We start from the raw sequence: 20,327 nt of genomic DNA on the forward strand, positions 1-20,327 counted from the left end.
CAAGAAGCCAACAAGATAGAAGTTTAAAGGAAAGTAGAGATAATAAAAATTAAGATAAAAGGCTAAAGCCCATGAGATAAAAAGTTTTACATATGTAAAAGAAATTTGACTAAGGATTAAAGAAAGAACAGGGGCGGGGCACCTGGGTGGCTTAGTAAATTGATTATCTGGCTCTTGATTTCATCTCAGGTCATGATCTCAAGGTTCCTGGGACTGAGCCCCAAGTTGGGCTCATTGTTGACATCAGGAGATACCAGGACATCTCTCTCTCTCTGTCTATGCCCTTCCCCCTCTTGCACTATGTCTCTCAAATAAATGAGTGTGAAAAAAAAAGAATAGAACCAAGAACTTAAAATGTAAAATTGAAAACTATGAAACTGAAAAAGTAAGGCACATCAGGAGAAAAATATCTTTAAAGAAAAACAAATAGGAAGCTTGAATATTAAGGAAATAAAACAGGTGATCTTAAAAGTATGGGAAGCATCTTCCAGCAGTTGACTAAGAGCAAAAATTTACTCTAACACTTCTTGGGGGTACTTGGACCATTGTTCTTTGGAATTTGTCTTTTGGAGTGGTAGTCTCCATACCCTTCATGGTAAGTCCTGGGGCTCAATTGCATAAAGTAACAGTAGGATTGAGATCCAGGTTGAAAGAAGCAGCACCTAGTTTGCCCTCTGGTAAATTCTAGGAAAAAAAAAAAAGTGTGATGTATAGAGTCAATACTCATCACATACATTTGCCTGTTGTGTCAGTTGGGGAAGCACTTTCCCATTCATTATTTGCTTGTGTCCTTCAGATCAGCTTCATGAGGTAAGCAGAGATAATTTGCACCTTCAAGAAGAAACCAGAGATTGGAGGCTGACAGAGCCAACAAGTGTGGAGCCAGGTAGCATTATGCTATGAGACAAGAGCACTAAATATGAGCCTAGTTCTTCTGAAGCTGTGCAATAAAACCATGTTAACACGCTCATAAAACAGTAGGTAGAACTCAGAGTGGATAAGAGGAAACCTTCCAGAATTTTTTGCAACGATACCTATTTGCTCCACCTGTGCTGGGGGACCTCTGTGAATTGCCTTAGGAAGGAGGAAGTCTCTGTAAGGGCCTCGGTGCCATTTCAATAAAATCCCTTTCCTGTTTTCTGCTTGTCCTGCCATACGCAATCTATCCCACAGCCATTTGTGCAGCCACCTAGTGACCTTGCCACGGCAGGTAAGAAATGAGAAATTTTGAGGATGGCTGCACTCCCTGGATTTTCATGGCCTCGGCATAAAAATATTTAGTACAGGTGCTTTCAGAGCAGTGAACTAGCAAGGAAGAGTTGCAGAGATCTGTGAGCCTCCAAGTTACCTCTCTGCCTATGAGGGGCTGCCCCAGCCTCGAGGGTTCCAGTAGTCTGTAAATACCAAGGCCAGCAAAAGGAGAATTATTGTTTCCTGTGCCATCGTTAGAGAATTCCCACTTCTCTGAGGTTTCTCCAGGCTTTGCTATTAAGAAAAAAAAAGTGCGTGTGCGTGTGTGTGTGTGTGTGTGTGTGTGTTTGGCTTTCTGCTGATCTTTGAAGGGGAACACTTTATAACCAAGGATTAATATTGATTTGGAAACCTTTGTGGATTTGAAAGAAGCATCATAGTTTTTTGGTAAACCTTGATGTTTGATGTTGGGAAGCCTCTGGAACATGTGGGTACGGATGGGCGTCCCTAGGTAGTTAAACTCACAGCTCATGAGTTTGAGCCCCCATCAGGCTCTCTGCTGTCAGCACGGAGCCTGCTTCCGACCCTTTGTCCCCCTCTGTTTCTGTCCCTCCCCCTCTCAAAAATAAATAAACATTAAAAAAAGAGAAGTGGGCAAGGATGATCATTGTTTTCCAGCCCCCACTTCCTGCAATTCTGAATTTCCTTAATATGCTGATTTGAATTTCCTGCTCTTGAGAGGTTGAGAGATAGAAGCAACTAGGGACAGAGGGGACAACAAAATAAGTCTAGCAAGACATTGTAGCTAATAGAGAAAGACTAAGACAATTTTACAGAGTCAAAGCATTCTAAGAATAATAAGTAAGCCAGGAATGTCTTAGAAAAATCTGAGAAGTTTCTTCTATAGTTCCTGCATTGTAGACTCACGTTTCTTCTCTGCTTTGACTTCCACTCCCTTTTCCTCCTCTTCCTTTTCTTTTCTTTTCCTGACTTTTTAAAAAGCTGAACTCACAGCTTCCTTCTAGCTTTCTCACCTCTAGGTAGCAGCAGCATGATATGATATCCATTCACTCATTTGTCTTTTAACAGTTTTTATTAAATTGCTGTTATATGCCAGGCACTACAGTAGGCACTGAGAGTGCTAATTACAATAAATGCTTATAGTGAATATCTGCTAGATATGATAGTTATAGAAAAGTAGCTTAAAGCCTTTGGAGAGAAATGCTGGTTCATGCTTCCTTCATTAAGAAGTGAATTTCTGGGGGTGCCTGGGTGGCTCAGTTAGTTAAGCGTCCAACTCTTAATTTCGGCTCAGGTCATAATCTCACAGTCCATGAGATCAAACTCAGTGATGGGCTCTGCGCTGACAACAGGAAGTCTTCTTGGGATTCTCTCTCTCCTCTCTCTGCCCCTCCTTGTCTCAGGCATGCTCTTTCTCTTCCCGCTCAAAATAAATAAAATAAACTTAAAAAAAGAGAATTGAATTTCTGCAACAATCAGTTGGCTGCAAAGTCAATACCATTCAAATACTATTTTTCTTCCCTTGACCTATGTTTCTCACTTCAGGGGAGGAAAAAAGGTGCTGGATAGTTCTTTCTTATCACTTAGTGTCAATTTCTCATTTACCCAAATATCATTTCTACTGGCAGAAAAGTTATAACTGGCATCTATCTTGTATCTGATATCAAAATATCAATGATTCCTATATTTAAAGCAGAAAAAAAATATATGGAAAGGGGTTACCATAGAAGCAGATCATAATTTACATACAAGTAAGATTTGTAAGCAAAAATAATCTTTAAAAATCTTCTTCAATTTTTTTTTTTTTTAATGAAACCCATCCTGCTATTGGACCTTTTTATAAAGGCTTAGGGTTAAAGGTCACTATGTGAGATTGAGACCAGGAAATGTGTAATGGATATTTGAGCCAGAATTAAACAGCAGGTGCTAACAACAAAACTAAAAGAAGCAGGTGGGACCATCACATCTCAGAAGACATCCACAAACAATGCCCAAGGATACAGAAATCCAACAAGATGAAGGATGTTTTCAGAAATGTCAGAGAGGACTATGTGTGTGGTAGAATAACAGAGGCCCTTCTCTCCATACTAAGTCTCCAACATGGGAAGGGATATGGAGAGAAACAGTCTTGATAGAGAATTTGACATTCTGAGTTGCCTTAAAAGAAGTTTCATTAGTATAATTTAACAAAGTTAGCTATTTTTTTCCCAAGCACGAGATGTGATCATGAAAAATACAGAGGAAGTTAACATTTTGAACACAAGGGTCATGGTGTTAAATGACTTGCTATACATGCCTCAGTCTACCTGGCCCTAACAGGAACTCGTTTTAGGAAGAAGAGACACAGGGTAGCCTGGGTGGCTCAGTTGGTTGAGGGTCCCACTCTTGATTTTAGTTCAGGTCATGATCCTAGGTCATGGGATCCAGCCTCATATTGCGCTTTGTGGTGAGCATGGAGCCTGCTTGAGATTCTTTCTCTCTCCCTCTGCCCTCTCACCCATTTGTGCACTCTTTCTCTCTCTCTAAAACAATGAGCAAACAAACAAAAAAGGAAGGAGAGACATAAATGTATCTTTGGTAACTGTTGATCTCCCAGAGTGCCAGAGAAGAAAACAGACCAACAAGTAGTGTCAACTCTAGTATGAACCTCACTTTACCTTTCAAAAGCTCCTCTAACCCATACCTTCTTGGCAAGAGCCTGGGCTCACACTGGTGAACATGTGGAAACAAAAGTCGGTGCTAGAGGAGATATTTTATTTTTCAAAACAATTGACACGAAAGACTATTTGATCAAACTTTCATATATCAGCAACTATACTATTATCTCCTACCAGCCATCTCAGCAAACCAAGCATTAAAGAATTAATCAAGTAAATGCATTTGTTCTAATAATTATTTGCCCTTCCTTATACCCTGTATTGAAGCAAAGGTAACTGACACATCACCTAAGAGTTGAAAAAGGAAAGAGAAAGTTTCAGAATACTGTTTGTTTCTTGCCAATTAAAAACAAAAACAAAAACAAAAAACACGTAATGGCATTGGAAATACAGTCTGCCCTAATCAGGAGACTCTTATTCTTTCATGTTCTCTACTGAAGCATTCGTTACAAGGACAGGAGCTGGAGGTTTAATTAGGGAGGGACTCAGCATGGGACATTTGTGTCTTAGTTGGATGCAAAATCTCACCTGATTTCCAACGTTGTTCGATAATAAATATTTAACAGGAAGCCATGCAGAAATGGAAGATATTCAACTCAGAGGAAGATGTAGCACACCAGGCCAATGGTTAAACCAAATTACTACATTTTGCAATTGGATGCAACAGATTTATAAATGAGCCAACAGAAAAATTGAACCACCACCTAAAGAGAATTGATTCTGAAAGATGTTAATCCATCTGCCGGCCTCAAATATTTTCTTTAGATATGTATGATATGCATTTTCATTTAATTGTGTGTTTTTATTTAAATGTATATTTTCATTTACACATGTATAAACAATTCATTTAAACATGCATAACGTAGACATATATGGCATCAAAGGGGAAATGTATAAGTCCAGGTAATAGGGATCAGAAAAAGGTGAAATGTAGAGAAAGGGCAGGATCTGTCAGGCCCTGCTACAAGTAAAAGACCCCAAAATGATTGTCTAGTCTGGCTGACACATAAATCAAATGGGATGAGCCTTCCATCAGAGGATAAACATGCTCTTGGTGAGTTTTACTCTTTTTCAAAATCTTTTCAAAGGCTGGTATCACCTGTTTCTTTCAATCCCCTCATCATTGCTTATGCAGAAATTTGAAAATAAGGACTCCAGATTTAGCAGCTTTCCAGAGAGTCTAGCTATCATTAATAAAATGACAAACATGTAAATAGATTAATAAGTAATTAAAGGATGGTTCTCGAAAAGCTGTTTGCAAACCTATTTTCCTGCAATTTGAGTTCCTTTTAAATATACCTAAGCAATGTTTGCCTTAAAGAAAGCCCTGTCTTAAATCTGATAAAAGCAAAGATTGCTTTGTATCTGTTTTTGTATGCTAGATTTCCAGCCGTGGAGTTCCCTAAAGCATGGAAATCCGAAATACTAATTATAAAATACACTATGATGTTTTTAAATGATCCAAACTATTCTTTTCCTACTAGCTTGCTTTCTTTCTTTCTTTCTTTCTTTCTTTCTTTCTTTCTTTCCGTTCTTGGATCTTTATTTTTACACCTTTTTTCCTTAAAAAGAGACTAAGTCTGATCTCTCAGGGCTATTATTTTCTCTGAAGACAAAAGAGTAAGACAGCAGCATCCAACCTCCTTTCCCCTCTGTCCCCCACCTCCTTTTTTGTTCATACCCCATGAGGGATCTGATTGTCTAACGTGGGTCAGATATAAATACAGGGAAAGAAGATTTATGGGAGGTTGTCTCTTTCCACTTAAAATTCTTGAACTACACACATATTCTGGCAGTCTTGTGAAATAGAATAGCTTTGATTCATTTAAATCAGAATCTTTCTCTCTTACTCCTATTAAAAAAAAGACATTCAATTCAAGTGACATTTTGCTAATAGTAATCATATAGTTCAGCGAATATCTAAACTCTCTTAAGCTACTGACACTATTCCTTTTAGTTATAAACAATGATTTATTGAGCAGCATGTCCATGCATTTGATATACATTGAAAAGTTTAATACTTTTTAAAGCATCTAATGTAAAGTAAAAGTAAAAGTAATAATAATAATAACTAACATTTACTAAGGGAATACTATATGTCAGATGCTGTTCTAAGTACATGTACTCATCAACAGCAATCCTTTGAGATAATCGCATTGTCCCCATTTGATGCAAGAGGTAACAGAAAGGTTGAATTACTTGTCTAGGGACCCACAGACTGGACATGGCAAAGCCAGCATTTAAACCTTGATAAACTGTCTCCAGAGCCTGGGCCCTTAATAAAATTAAGGAAATAAAAGCCTCTTTTAAAGAGAAAACAGGAAAAAACTGTATCCCCTGGGATACAGTGATTGAAAGAGTAAGCAATGCACAGTGGTAAGAGAAGAGTCCGTTCCAGCTGAGACTCAAATCCATGAGCAGCCTAGCATAGGGTAGAAGAGCAGGTGCAAAGCTATGGATCTGGAAGGTTCTAGAGGAAAAAGAACACAATGCCTGGGGATCTGTAAATTGTGCCTATAAGTGAGAGGAAGGGCCTCTTCCATAAGGGACTTGTAGCTTAACCCAAAAGTCAGCGAAACACTTGAAGAGTCAGTTTCAGCTGTGTTCACAATTTACTGCCACCAAGATTCAGCCTCAGCTGTTCTCAGAACACCCAAATAGATTATTTCTCTACCATCTATTCTTAAGAGAAACCAGAGTAATCTTATTCAAATACACATAAAAACATGTGGTTTCTCTGCTGAAACTCTTCCAATGGCTTCCCATCTACTGGGAGCAAAATCGTTTTCTATAGCCCATAGGCCCTTCCACACTGCTCCTCACTTAACTGTGCTCTGGCCTCCTTGTTGTTCTTCAATTCTGTTACATGATCTGTCTACCTCAGGACCTTTGTACTTTCTGTACTAATTGCCTGGATTTCTAGTCCTTGAGTCATTAGTAAGCCTCCTTTCCTCTCTTCTTTATGTCTCTGCTCAAATGCTTCTTTATTTTGAGGCTGCCCATAAATGACACTCTATCTTCTCTGCTACATGTTCTTCATAATCCATATCGTCACCTGGTATGTTATGTATTTACTTATTTGCATTGTCTCTTCCGACAAGAACGCAAGCTTCATAATGATAGGCACTTTGTGTTCATTGCTGTATCCACAGCACTGAAAAGCACTGGGCACACAGTAGACCTTCAATAATAATTGTTAAATGAGAAAATGCATTAGACATTCCTGAGAATTTTGAATAATGGCAATGACATTAAAATGTAGGGAGGAAAAAGTCTTATTTTACTAGTCTGGAAGGAGTAGTGCCCTTAGATTGAATGCAGCCTTCAGCCATGTTTTGTTTTATCTGCAGAGCAATTTTTCAACAATATAAACCAATATTTAAATATCAAGAGAGTTCACATAAAAATCCAGGATTCTGGCTTCTTTCTAAAACGTGAGAAGATTTGGCATCCACTGGGCATATATATCCTCACCTTTCAACAATCATCTGAACTTGAGTAGCAGCTGCCTTTTTAAGGCCAGTTCTGCCTTCTCCAGTTTGCACACACACCGACAACTATCTCCCCAACATCAAGGCCAAGTGTTAGTCACCATTTATCATTGTTATTGCACCGTTGTATGGATCAAGGCAGAGAAATATTTCTTTGTACCCATGTCTCTGTCAACAGCAGGAAAACAAAAGACTGAGAGAGCCACATGATTCAAGAAAAATGGGAGCGAGTATATTTCTTTGTAGAAGTGAAGACATTCCTATATGTTTAAAATGCCAACATTGGGCCACTTGTGCCATATATATTACCTGTCTGGCCCCTGTGATCACTTGACTTTACCATACCTGCACTTTACACAAACCAGGAAAAATAAGGGAAGATGGCATGTCTGGCAGGTGGATTGGGCCACAGTGGCCTTAGGACACAGAATCTTGACTCAGTACATGTTTCTTCTTCTTCCCTGTTGCTTTTGATTCTTGTTTGTTCTATGTTTGCATTACTTACCTAGAAAGGTTTCTTTGGGGAAAAAAAAACTCTATCTCAAGTGAAGAGTATGAACTCTATGACTTACTAATAAGTACTGCATGCCTTGAACAATGCTAAATGTTTTGCATGTATCGATTAGCTCACTAAATCTTCCCACCAAACCTACATAATGATAATTACTGTGTTATTTTATTTAACAGATAGGAAAATTAAGGCACAGATAGGAAAAATATCTTGCCAACAGCATCAGAACTAGTAAATGGCAGAGCCAGAATTTAATGCCAGGTCTTTCAGACTCTAAAATCTGTGCTCTTAACCTTCTTACTGCACTGCCTTCACTATAACACTGAAGAAGAGTCTCGCCACCTTGGCATTATTGACATTGGGGGGTGGGGACTTGTAGCCTATATTTCAGGATGTTTGGTATTAACCTTGGCCTCTACCCACTAGGTGTCAGTACTACTCCCTCAACCCCCAACCAAGTGACAACCAAAATTTTCTACAGATACAGATAAATGTTTCTTGGGGGACAAAGAGGTCTCTGGTTGACAACCACTTCATTAATGGGAAACTAAGCTTCACAAGTCCCTTCTTGGCCAGTCTAGTTAGAAGGCTCTTAGGGCCAAAGGCAAAGGGAGAAACAACATTTTGAATTTAAACATTTAGATTAAAAAAAATTTTAGATAAGGCCCCAAATGTGGCATATAGACAAAAAATAAACCACCAGACAGGGAGAATTCCATGAATTTTCCCCTGCCAAGCAATGGTGATAGAATCTAAAGCAGAGGCACTCACAGTACTGATCTCTGCTGACTTCACTGAGAGGCTTGAGTGAAGATGAATTGGAAAGATAATAGAACCAAAAGAGTGAGAAATACTAAAATAGCCTAGCAATGCACTGGGCACCTAATTGGTTTTTTTAATTTTTAATTTTTTTGTTTTTTAATGTTTATTTATTTTGAGGGGGGAGGACAGAAACAGAGTGAGTGGGGGAGGGGCAGAGAGAGAGAGGAGAGAGAGAATCACAGGCAGGCTATACTCTGTCAGCAGAGAGCCCAATGTGGGACTCGCACTCACGAAAATATGAGCTCATGACCTGATCCGAGATCAAGAGTTGGATGTTTGAGCCACTCAGGGGCCCCCCTAATTGGTTTTTAAAACATATGTATTGTGGCATCTTGGTGGTATAGTCAGTTAAGTGACTCTTGAGCTCAGCTCAGGTCCTGAACTCAGTTTTGTGAGTTTAAGCCCTGCATCAGGCTCTATGCTGATGGCACAGAGCCTGCTTGGCATTCTCTCTCCCTCTCTCTGCCCCTCCCCAGCTTGTGCTCGTGCACTCTTTCTCTCTCTCAAAATAAATAAAGAAGTTTGTTAAAACATGTAAAGCAATAAAATAAAACATGTGTATTAATTGATAAGCTGATTTAATTTTTAAATAGAATTAAAATAGGTATTTTTTAAATTTGACCTGATGAAATAAACATGTTTTCCTGCTATCCAAATACAAGAGTAAAATGATGATCTTCCCTGCTCAGCCTTGCTTCAGTACTGTCGCTACTCTTGCTAAGTGCCTCTTCTCAGATTGTCATTGTCTGTGCTCTTCGCTATGGAGTGGGTGCACCTTGCTTTACAAGGGTCCACTTGAGTGATCTCTCAAGGCAATAAATGTTATTTCAGTTTGTTTGAGCAATAGTGGCTTCTGGATTTAGTATTAGTTTTAAGAATCAGATTCAAAAGTACATTTATATTTCATAAAAATAGATACTGGTTGAAATACCTAAAGGAAATTTCTAGGTATAAAATAAGAACAAAATAATTGATAGAAAAAAATGAAATATACCTAAAGTTTCTTTTACATATGTGTATTTGAGTATGCCTTTCCTTTTACCAAGGAAAGAATAATAGTATGTGTGTGGCTTAGCAAAATAATATTTATTATTGAAGAACTGCTTGACAGGTAGCCTGTGTGCAAAAGAGTGCTAATGGGAGGCACAGTGGCTGATGTGATACATTGGCTTACAAGTCACAGAGGCCATCTCAAACTGGCTTAATCATAAAAGAAATTTATTAAAAAATTCTCAGGTGCTGCACAAAATCCATGGATATTATTAATAACCAAGACTCAGGAAGACAAGAACGGGAACAGCCTGGTAATCTTAACAGAAGTTGATGAGCCTTCCCTGGAGTTGTGCTGTTCACATGATTCACCCTCATTTCTCAGCTCTGAGGACTATTTTGGCCCTTCCTAAATTCCTGGTGAAATCAGCTCCATCCAAGAGGTTGGAATCCTCTGGTAGCAAGATGGCTATGAGGGCATGATATCTTTCTGGGGCCAAAGACAGTTCTCAACAAAAAATGTCTCAGCAGTCAGTCCAGTAGATGTCTGGGATTGTGATTTTGAGATAGAAGAAAAAATACATGTAATATAGAGAGAAATAAGAATTCAGAAATCATAGGAGTACAACAGAGTAGTAAAGAGAATGGTCTCTGAAACAGTTGGGTCCAGATTCTAACTCTGCCACATGCTAACTATGTGACACTGAGCAAACACTTGAGTTCACTGCGCCTCAGTTTCTCCATCCATAAGAGGACACCCACAATATCTGGCTTATAGAGTTGTTGTGAATATTCAATAAGTTAATATGTCTAAAGTAGTTAGCTAGTGCCTGGCTCATAGTAAATGCAAGGTGAGTGTTCACTAGCATTACGATGTTGGAGACATCCCAGATGTGTCTGGCTGCCCATGTGTAGCCTTAGCTCTTGACCTTGCCCAATTTTAGATCATACTGAGTCCAGAGTTTGAGAGAGAAAGAGAGAGAGAAAGTTTTCAAGGTAAGTCAAAGCAAAAGGTTTTCACATATAGCAAAATTTGATAAAATCCTTACTAGGTATCTCTGACCTTTCCTTTAATTCCTCTACTGCTGTGAGTTCCTTTGTTTTTTTCCATGCAATCTTTGAGACCCTTCTAATAGCTCCCTCACTTCAAACTGGCTCCAAATTTGCACTCTTTTGAGAGAGTTTTGTTTTAATTCTTTTTAATGTATACTTATTTTAGAGAGAGAGAGACAGAGCTAGAGCATGAGCATGGGAGGGGCAGAGAGAGGGAGGCACAGAATCTGACTGAAGCAGGCTTCAGGCTCCAAGCTGTCAGCACAGAACCCAACTCGGGGCTCGAAGCCACGAGCTGCGAGATCATGACTTAAGCCAAAGTTGGACGCTCAACTGACTGAGCCACCCAGGTCCCCCTTGAGAGAGTTTTTTAAAAAGGGGGGTTGGGGGGCTCCTGGGTAGCTCAGTTGGTTAAGCATCCGACTTCAGCACTGGTCATGATCTCAAAAGCTCAGGCTTTTGAGCCCTGCATTGGGATCTATGCCGACAGCTCAGAGCCTAGAGCCTTCTTGGCATTCTGTGTCTCCCTTTCTCTCTGCTCCTCCCCCATGCATGTGCTCTCTCTTACTTTCCCTCTCTCTTTCTCTCTCTTTCTCTGTCTCTGTCTCTCTCAAAATTAAATAAACATTAAAAAAAAAAAGTACTGCAGTTAACCAAACTCCTGCTCCATGCCAAGGGGCCTATTGAAGTATCCACACCTGAATCAAACAGCCCCTGTCCTGTGCTGGATATTGAGAGGGGAAGACCAGGAAATTAAAGAAGAGGGTTTACACTGCTAAGAAAATCTAGATTTTCCTCCAAATTTTTAAAATTTCAAAACTGGAGGGCCCCTGAGTGGCTCAGTCAGTTAGGTGTCTGACTGTTGATTTCTGCTCAGGTCATGATCTCATGGTTTGTGAGTTCGAGCCCCACATCAGTCTCTGCGCAGACAGTGCAAAGCCTGCTTGGGATTCTGTCTCCCTCTGTCTCTGCCCCTCCCCCACTTTCTCTGTCTCCCTCCCTCTCCCTCTCCCTCTCCCTCTCCCTCTCTCTCTCTCTCAAAATAAATAAAAATATATCTAAAAAAATTCAAACCTGGGAAGTGTAGAACTATCTTTCAAAGCAGGGTGTAGGTCAGATAGAGGAAGAGTATCCCAACTTACTAGTGGCCCAACAAGCACCACAGGCACACCAGATGATCTCAGTTTGACAGGGAGAGGAGGACTAGAGTGGAGGACCCCATTGGAGGTACGGGGAGGACCACAGGGGTCGGCGGGCCCTCTGATGTCTGGCACCCTGCAGCATGTGCTAAAGGGAGCCAGCCAAGTGTGTGCTTGGCACTCAAGCTCTGAACTGCAGTTCTGCCACTCAGCAGCTTTAAAGGAAGGCTTTGGCAAATTACTTGATCCCCTTGTATTCCAGTTTTTTCATCTGTAAAATCAGGATGGAAACACCACATACCTCGTAGGGTTGTTTTGCTCGTTAAATAATATAACATGCGTGCAGCTCTTATAACAGTGCCTGTACATCATAAGAACGAACTCTTATAGTGATCATGATGCATTCTAAGTAAGGTGTCTTTCCACAAGGCGGATGATGCTCGGGGCTTGGAGGGATTAGAGTTGAGAGTGGGGTGTGTGGTACAAAAGGCTGCTAAAATTCCAAAGTGGCTTAAGCAGCCCTGGACATTGTATCTGATATTTAAAGTTATGAAATTGTAAACTTGCCTATAGTCTTTTCTTGTGATTGCAACAAACTGTAATAAAAGTAGTTTTTCACCCTAAACGATGAGGAGATGAAAAGGAATTAAAGGGAATAAGTCGTGGTCCAATACAATGTGGTTGGGGAAGAGTGCCATCACTTCACCTCCCATGCCCGGCGGCTCAGAGGGCTGCCCTCAAACTGTGCCTCACAGAAGCCCTCGTGGGAGCCGGTGCAGGGTGACCTGTAGGTTGCACCCATACTGGACACCTCCCAAGTGCAGTGATCAGTCTTCATTGACATGGTGATCCAGAACCTAGTTCTCTGCATAGCTCCAGGGATGTTTATTTAATTAAAAAAAAAAAAAAAAAACAACTAGGTACAATAGCAGGCATTTCATCCTCTTAACCTTGTGAAGGATGTGTTATCCTCCACATTCACTGACAATGAGGCTGCAGCTCAGACAGATAATGACCTCTCTGAGATCATACAACTGAGCAGCAAAAGCAAGGTTTAAGCTTTCTTCCGCTGTAATGTTTAGCAACATTTCTTTCTTTTGGGAAGAAAACAAACAAACAAACAAACAAACGAGAAACCAAAAAACAAAAATGGAAAACCCTCCTAATGCTTCTCAGTGCAGTAAGAAGTCGTTACACTGACATTTCATTTTCTGCAAAGATCTCATACCCATCCAGTGTTCAAACTTCTTACCCCACCTGTTTCTTCCACTTGTTTTGTCTCCAGCCAAGTCAGACTGATCTTGCTGCACTCCTGAAATCACTATTTATTCTTGCCTTTTGCTCTGGCTTTCACTGCCTAGAAGAAATCCTTCACCTCCACATGTCTCTTCCCATCAAGACTTTTCTGATTTCCAAACTGGACATGTTTTCCCCCCTCCTTATAAATAATCAGTATACATGTGTTTTGTATGTCTATTAAAGCATTTTTAATTCCTTAACTGTAAAAGGACAACTGATCTGAGTTACCCCTGGAAACTTCTTAAGAGAAGGGAATCACATCTTATCCATGGCTATGATACTTCAGGTAATAAAGATTCTGCAGCCTCTAAGAGAGAGTTTTGAAGACAGGGGCATACTGAATCACTATCAGTGAGAGAATGGACATAGGAGGTCATTTACAGAGGTAGCCTGTTAGAAGAGTGAAATGTACTTTTGAAAGCTCAGTTAGGTGTGGTAACACCTGGGATACAATATATTTTGGCTAGACAGTATCCTTTGGGTGTGATATGTGATTTGAGCCAGAGTATAGCTAGGATGTACATGTCTGAAAACACAAGGGTGGAAATGACAATAGATCCTGTCACTAGAACATCTAATGACCTACTAGATTTTTTTTTGTTTCCCATTCTGAAGACTTTGGGGTCCATTTAATTAGAAGTCTTAGTTTCCAAAAATAGAGAAACTTCCAGGTGATCTAGCACGGGTTACACTGACCTGGTGAGTTAAGACTGACACCTGGCCCTCAAAGAGATGAGGGAGATTATATGTTGGTTGGGTGACAATTCTGATTATCAAGGGGAAACTGTTACTATTACACAATGGGGATCAAAGAAGCATGCCTGTAATCCAAGGGATTCTCTGGGGAGCCCCTTAGTATCCCATATTTCCTAGTGAAAGTCAGCGAGAAACCACAATAACAAATTACAAGCAAAACTATTAAAGCCCAGACCCACCATCTGGGGTACTGGCCGCATGCAAAGGAAAAATGAAATGAGCGGTGGAGATAAAGAGTTACAAATTGCACCTGTAGCCTTATGACTAGTTACAAAAATGAGAACTGGATTATTTATGCATATTTTTCATTATATATATATATATATATATATATATATATATATATATATATAATATATGATACAAACAATACCAGTTCTCTTTCTTTTTTCCAAATTACTTTCTATCTGATATAAGATGTGTCAATACAGGGTGATGTATGGAAGTGTTAAATTACAGTATTGTACACCTGAAAATAACATAACACTGTATGTTCACTAACTGGAAATAAAAAGTTTTTTTAAATTAAAAGAAAAGAGGATATGTTAATAGTGGTTAACTCAATAATTCAGTATTTAAATTAAGGGATAACAGAAGAATTGTAACATACCACAAGAGTGATAAATATCACTCAAAGTAAGTAAGGTAGCATACACAACTGAATGTGTCCATTTTTGTCAGAAGATGAGATGTGTTAGTTTGTAATCGACTGCTGCATCATGTTAGCCAGATGTTGTTCTAGTCTTTCTTCCTAAGTTAAATGTAGGTTAAAGAGGTGGTATGGATGCTAGGTCAACAAAGGGGTAGACTGTGTTAGATTGTTAGATGCCAGCCTTTTACTACATCTCGCATATGTTGGACATGAGAATGTGGCTTCCAGAACTCAACTGCAGAGAGCCAACTTGAGCTAGAGCTCTCCGTCACTACATTTGTACTGAGACCATGATTCCCATGAACTACTTCCAGCCAGTGACTGGATATGGCCAGTATATAAGGCAGGAATCTTTCTGGGAAACCTGGGATTCCTCTAATGACCAACTTTGACTTGAAGACTCCCTGATACCTTGGCAAACCTTCTTTAGACTGTATGGCAGCACACCTCATTTCCATCCAACCTTACTTCTCTCTTTCTTTGCTAATAATCAGAATAGCAACAAGGCCTGATGTCTCTCCCAGCCTTCCCTAGCTCACTCATTATTTTTCTCTTACAGGCATTTCCCCAAATGAAAACTGCATTTAATTCTATCTTGGAGTCTGCTTTGTGGATATCTCCTCTATAATGCAGGGTAGAAGCCAGGAGCTACATTTCTAAGATCCTCCTTTCCCACATGGTTCTTGAATAAAGTTTACCTACAAAAGTAACTGTATGACATTTAGGATGCAGAATGGGAGAGGGGTCATTATTTGGACATCTTTGCAAGCAAATCTAATGACTTCATAGACTTCTCTGTGAGCTACCTCTACTACAGTAAACTAGGAAAATGGTGGAATCTTTCCCAAAGACTTAAAATCTGCAGTGGTTTATCACAGTACTTTTGAAAAACACCTACTTTAGTGTTTCAGGCTGAAATTTTCAGTGATTCTTCAAACCGCAATTTTCTTCCTATCATCTCTAATCTTCTAACTGTAGTCTCCCAGAATGCCATTGCCCAAGTTAGGTATAAACCATAACTCCTATGTTGAAAACCTTTATTCCAGGAATAGCTTCATTTTCCTAACCATATCCATGCTGATACAAGAAGACATGGAGGCTTCTACATCTATATGATGTTTAAGATACATAAGCATACTCAAGGCCCCCTGCACAGTACTTGAACATAGAACATGCTTAATAACTATTAATTAAAAGCATGAAGATAGTGGTGGTTCATTTAATAGGACATAATTATCAATTTTTAAAATTAGGTAAAATGCCTGAATACTTGACCCTTTTGATTTATTGTGCCCATTCTATCATCTCTATAAACTCTTTTATTTGTACTCCTACCTCTACTCCTACTCATTGAGTTTTTTCATTCTTCCCCTTCCCTCCCCTCACTCACATTAAAACTACTAGCATTCATTAGGAACTCTTCCATTCTAGACTGGACCACCACCTCCTGTTGGCTCACTTTGGTTTCTCCATTAATGATTAGAAAATACAGTGCTTTCTCACACAGAAGCCAGCATGATCTTTCCAAACCACAAATATGATTATGTCAAGTTTCATGCTTAACATGCTTAAGTGCCTTCCTGTTGCTTTCAGAATTCAATCCAACCCATTCAAAGGTCTTTAAATTGATTTCAAGGCCTTGTGTAATATTTCTGTTCTTGTTTCAGGTATGTTCTCCCTTGCTTTCTATGCTTCCACTATCCCTTTTTTGGATTTCTCTAATGTGTATTTTGCTATTTTCCATTTCAAAAGGTTTTATTCACATCATGTCCCTCTCCCTGAAATACTTTCCTCCTTATACACACTCACTGTTTTGTGTGTGCATGACATCTTTCACCTCACTAGTTTTACTCATGTTGCAGGCTTCAGCTTAAAGTTCACTTCATCAGACAAGCCTTTCCTGGCACCCTACTAGATCAAATTCCTGTGTTATAAGTTCTCAAATACAATTATATTTAGTTAATAGTTCTGTGATATTTTATCTCTTTCCAATTTTTAAAAAAATTTTAAATATTTATTTATTTTTGAGAGAGAGAGACAGAGTGTCAGCAGGAGAGGGGCAGAGAGAGAGGGAGACAGAATCTGAAGTGAGCTCCAGGCTCTGTGCTGTCAACACAGAGCCCGACGTGGGGCTTGAACTCACAAACCATGAGATCATGACCTGAACCGAAGTCGGCCACTTAACCAACTGAGCCACCCAGGCGCCCTCTCTTTTCTATTTTTAATTTAAGCTTCTTGTGGGAAGAGACCAACATTTTTATATTTGTCATTGTATTCACACATATTAGACATTTAATAAATATTTTTGAACAAATATGTATTCCTTATTTTTAGTGTTAAACTATAGGCATTTGTTTATTTTTGATAGGATGTGTTTTTTTTTCCTTTTTTTAAATTTACAGAATAGAATATAGTGATTCATCACTTACATATAACACCAAGTGCTCATCCCAACAACTGCCCTCCTTAAGGCCCATCACCCATTTAGCCCATTCCCTCGCCCAACACCCCACCAGCAACCGTGAGTTTGTTCTCTGTATTTAAGAGTCTCTTATGGTTTGTCCCCCTCTCTGTTTATTTTCCATTCCCTTCCCTTATGTTCATCTGTTTTGTTTCTTAAATTCCACATATGAGTGAAATTATGTTATTTGTCTTTCTCTGACTGACTTATTTTGCTTAGCAAAACTCTAGTTCCATCCACGTTGTTGTAAATGGCTTAGCCAACATTTGTTGTTACCTGAGTTGTTAATGTTAGCCATTCTGACAGGTGTGAGGTGGTATCTCATTGTGGTTTTGATTTTTATTTCCCTGATGATGAGGGACGTTGAGCATTTTTTCATGTATCTGTTAGCCATCTGGATATCTTCTTTGGAATCCAAAGTGTCAATTCATGTCTTTTGTCCATGTCTTCAATGGATTATTTGTTTTTTGGGTATTGAGTTTGATGAATTATTTATAGATTTTGGATATTAACCCTTTAACTGATATGTTATTTGCAAATATCTTCCCCATTCCATCGGTTGCCTTTTAGTCTTGTGACTTTTTCCTTCACTGTGCAGAAGCTTTTTATCTTGATGAGATCCCAATAGTTCATTTTTGCTTTTGTTTCCCTTGCCTCCAGAGACATATCAAATAAGAATTTGCTGCAGCTGAGGTCAAAGAGGTTGTTGCCTCTTTTCTCCTTGAGGATTTTGATGGCTTCCAATCTTACATTTAGGTCTTTCATCCATTTTGAGTTTACTTTTGTGTATGATGTAAGAAAGTGGTCCAGGTTCATGCTTCTGCAAGTTGCTGTCCAGTTTTTCTACCACCATTTGCTGAAGAGACTGTCTTGTTTTCTTTAAAATAAAATTTTTAACGTTTACTTATTACTGAGAGACAGAGAAACACAGAGCATGAGCAGGGGAGGGGCCGAGAGATGGAGAGACACAGAATCTGAAGCAGGCTCCAGGCTCTGAGCTGTCAGCACAGAGCCAGACACGGGGCTCAAACTCAAAAACCGCGAGATCATGACCTGAGCTGAAGTCAGCCGCTTAACCAACTGAGACACCCAGGCGCCCCGAGATTGTCTTTTTTTCATTGGATATTCTTTCCTGTTTTGTCAAAGATTAGTTGGCCATACGTTTGTAGGTCCATTTCTGGGTTCTCTATTCTGTTCATTGATCTCTACATCTGCTTTAGTGCCAGTCCCATACTGTCTTGATGGTTACAGCTTTGTAATACATCCTGAAGTCCCGAACTGGTTTGCCTCCAACTTTGGTTTTCTTTTTCAGGATTGCTTTGGCTATTCGGAGTCTTTTGTGGTTCCGTACAAATTTTACAATTTTTTGTTCTAAATCTGTGAAAAATGCTGCTGTTATTTTGATAGGGATTGCATTGAATATGTAGATTGCTTTGGGTAGTATTGACATTTTAACAATATGCGTTCTTCCAATCCATGAGCATGGAATTGTTTTTCCATGTTTTTGTGTGTCTTCTTCATTTTCTTTTATAAGCTTTCTATAGCTTTCAGTGTATAGATTTTCACCTCTTTGATTAGGTTTATTCTTAGGTATTTTATGGGTTTTGGTGCATTTGTAAATGGGATTGCTTCCTTGATTTCTCTTTCTGCTGCTTCATTATTGGTGTATAGAAATGCAACCGATTTTTGTACATTGATTTTATAGCCTGTGACTTTGCTGAATTCATGTATTAGTTCTAGCAGGTTTCTAGTGGAGTCTTTTGGGTTTTCCACATAGAGTATGATGTCATCTGTGAAGAGTGAAAGTTTGACTTCTTCCCTGCCAATTTGGATGCCTTTTATTTCTTTTTGTTGTCTGATTGCAGAGGCTAGGACTTCCAACACTATGTTGAATAACAGTGATGAGAGTGGACATCCCTGTCAGGTTCCTGACCTTAGGGGAAAACCTCTCAGTTTTTCCCCATTGAGGATGATATTAGCAGTGGGTCTTTCAGATATGGTCTTTATGATCTTTAGGTATGTTCCTTCTAACTGTACTTTCTTGAGGGTTTTTATCAAACATCATAGGATGCTGCATTTTGTCAAATGCTTTTTCTGCATCTATTGAGAGGATCACATGGTTCTTATCCTTTCTTTTATTAATGTGATGTATCACATTGATTGATTTGCAGATATTGAACCAGCTCTGCATCCCAGGAATAAATCTCCTTGATCATGGTGAATAATTCTTTTAATGTATTGTGGGATCTGGTTTCCTAGTATCTTATTGAAAATTTTACATCCATGTTTATCAGGAAAATTGGTCTGTAGTTCTCCTTTTTCGTGGGGTCTTTGTCTGGTTTTGGAATCAAGGTAATGCTGGCTTCATAGAATGAGTTTGGAAGTTTTCAAAAGAATAGGTATTAACTCTTCTTTAACTGTTTGGTAGAATTCCCCTGGAAAGCCATCTAGCCCAGGACTCTTGTTCCTTGGGAAAATTTTGATTACTGATTCAACTTCTTTATTGGTTATGGGTCTGTTCAAATTTCTGTTTCTTCCTGTTTCAGTTTTGGTAGTTTATGTTTCTAGGAATTTGTCCATTTCTTCCAGATTGCCCAACTTGTTGTCATATAATTGTTCATAATATTCTCTTATTATTGTTTGTATTTCTGCAGTGTTGCTTATGATCTCTCCTCTTTCATTCATGATTTTATTTATTTGGGTCCTTTCCTTTTTCTTTTTGATCAGTCTGGCTAGGGGTATATCAATTTTGTAATTCTTTCAAAGAAAAAGCTACTGGTTTCATTGATCTCTTCTGTTGGGTTTTTTGTTTTATTTTGTTTTGTTTGCATTTTGACATTATTGATTTCTGCCCTAATCTTTATTATTTCCATTCTGTGGTTTGGGGGCTTTATTTGCTGTGCTTTTTCTAGCTCTTTTAGCTGTAAGTTTAGGTTTTGTATTTGAGAGCTTTCTTCCTTCTTTAGGAAGGCCTGGGTTGCTATATACTTCCCTCTTATGACTGCCTTTGCTACATCCCAAAGGTTTTAGACTGTTGTGTTTTCATTTCCATTGGCATCCATGTTATTTTTAATTTCCTCTTTAATTTCTTAGTTAACCATTCATTCTTTAGTGGAATGTTCTTTAATATCCAAGTATTAATGGTCATTCCAAATTTTTTCTTGTGGTTGATTTCTAGTTTTATAGCGTTGTGGTCTGAAAATATGCAAGGAATTATCTTGATTGTTTTGTACCTGTTTAGGGCTGATTTGTGTCCCAACATGTGATCCATTCCAGGGAATGTT

Source organism: Panthera onca, chromosome B1, assembly GCF_046562875.1.
Source record: "Panthera onca isolate mPanOnc1 chromosome B1, mPanOnc1 haplotype 2, whole genome shotgun sequence".
Classification (NCBI taxonomy): domain Eukaryota; kingdom Metazoa; phylum Chordata; class Mammalia; order Carnivora; family Felidae; genus Panthera; species Panthera onca.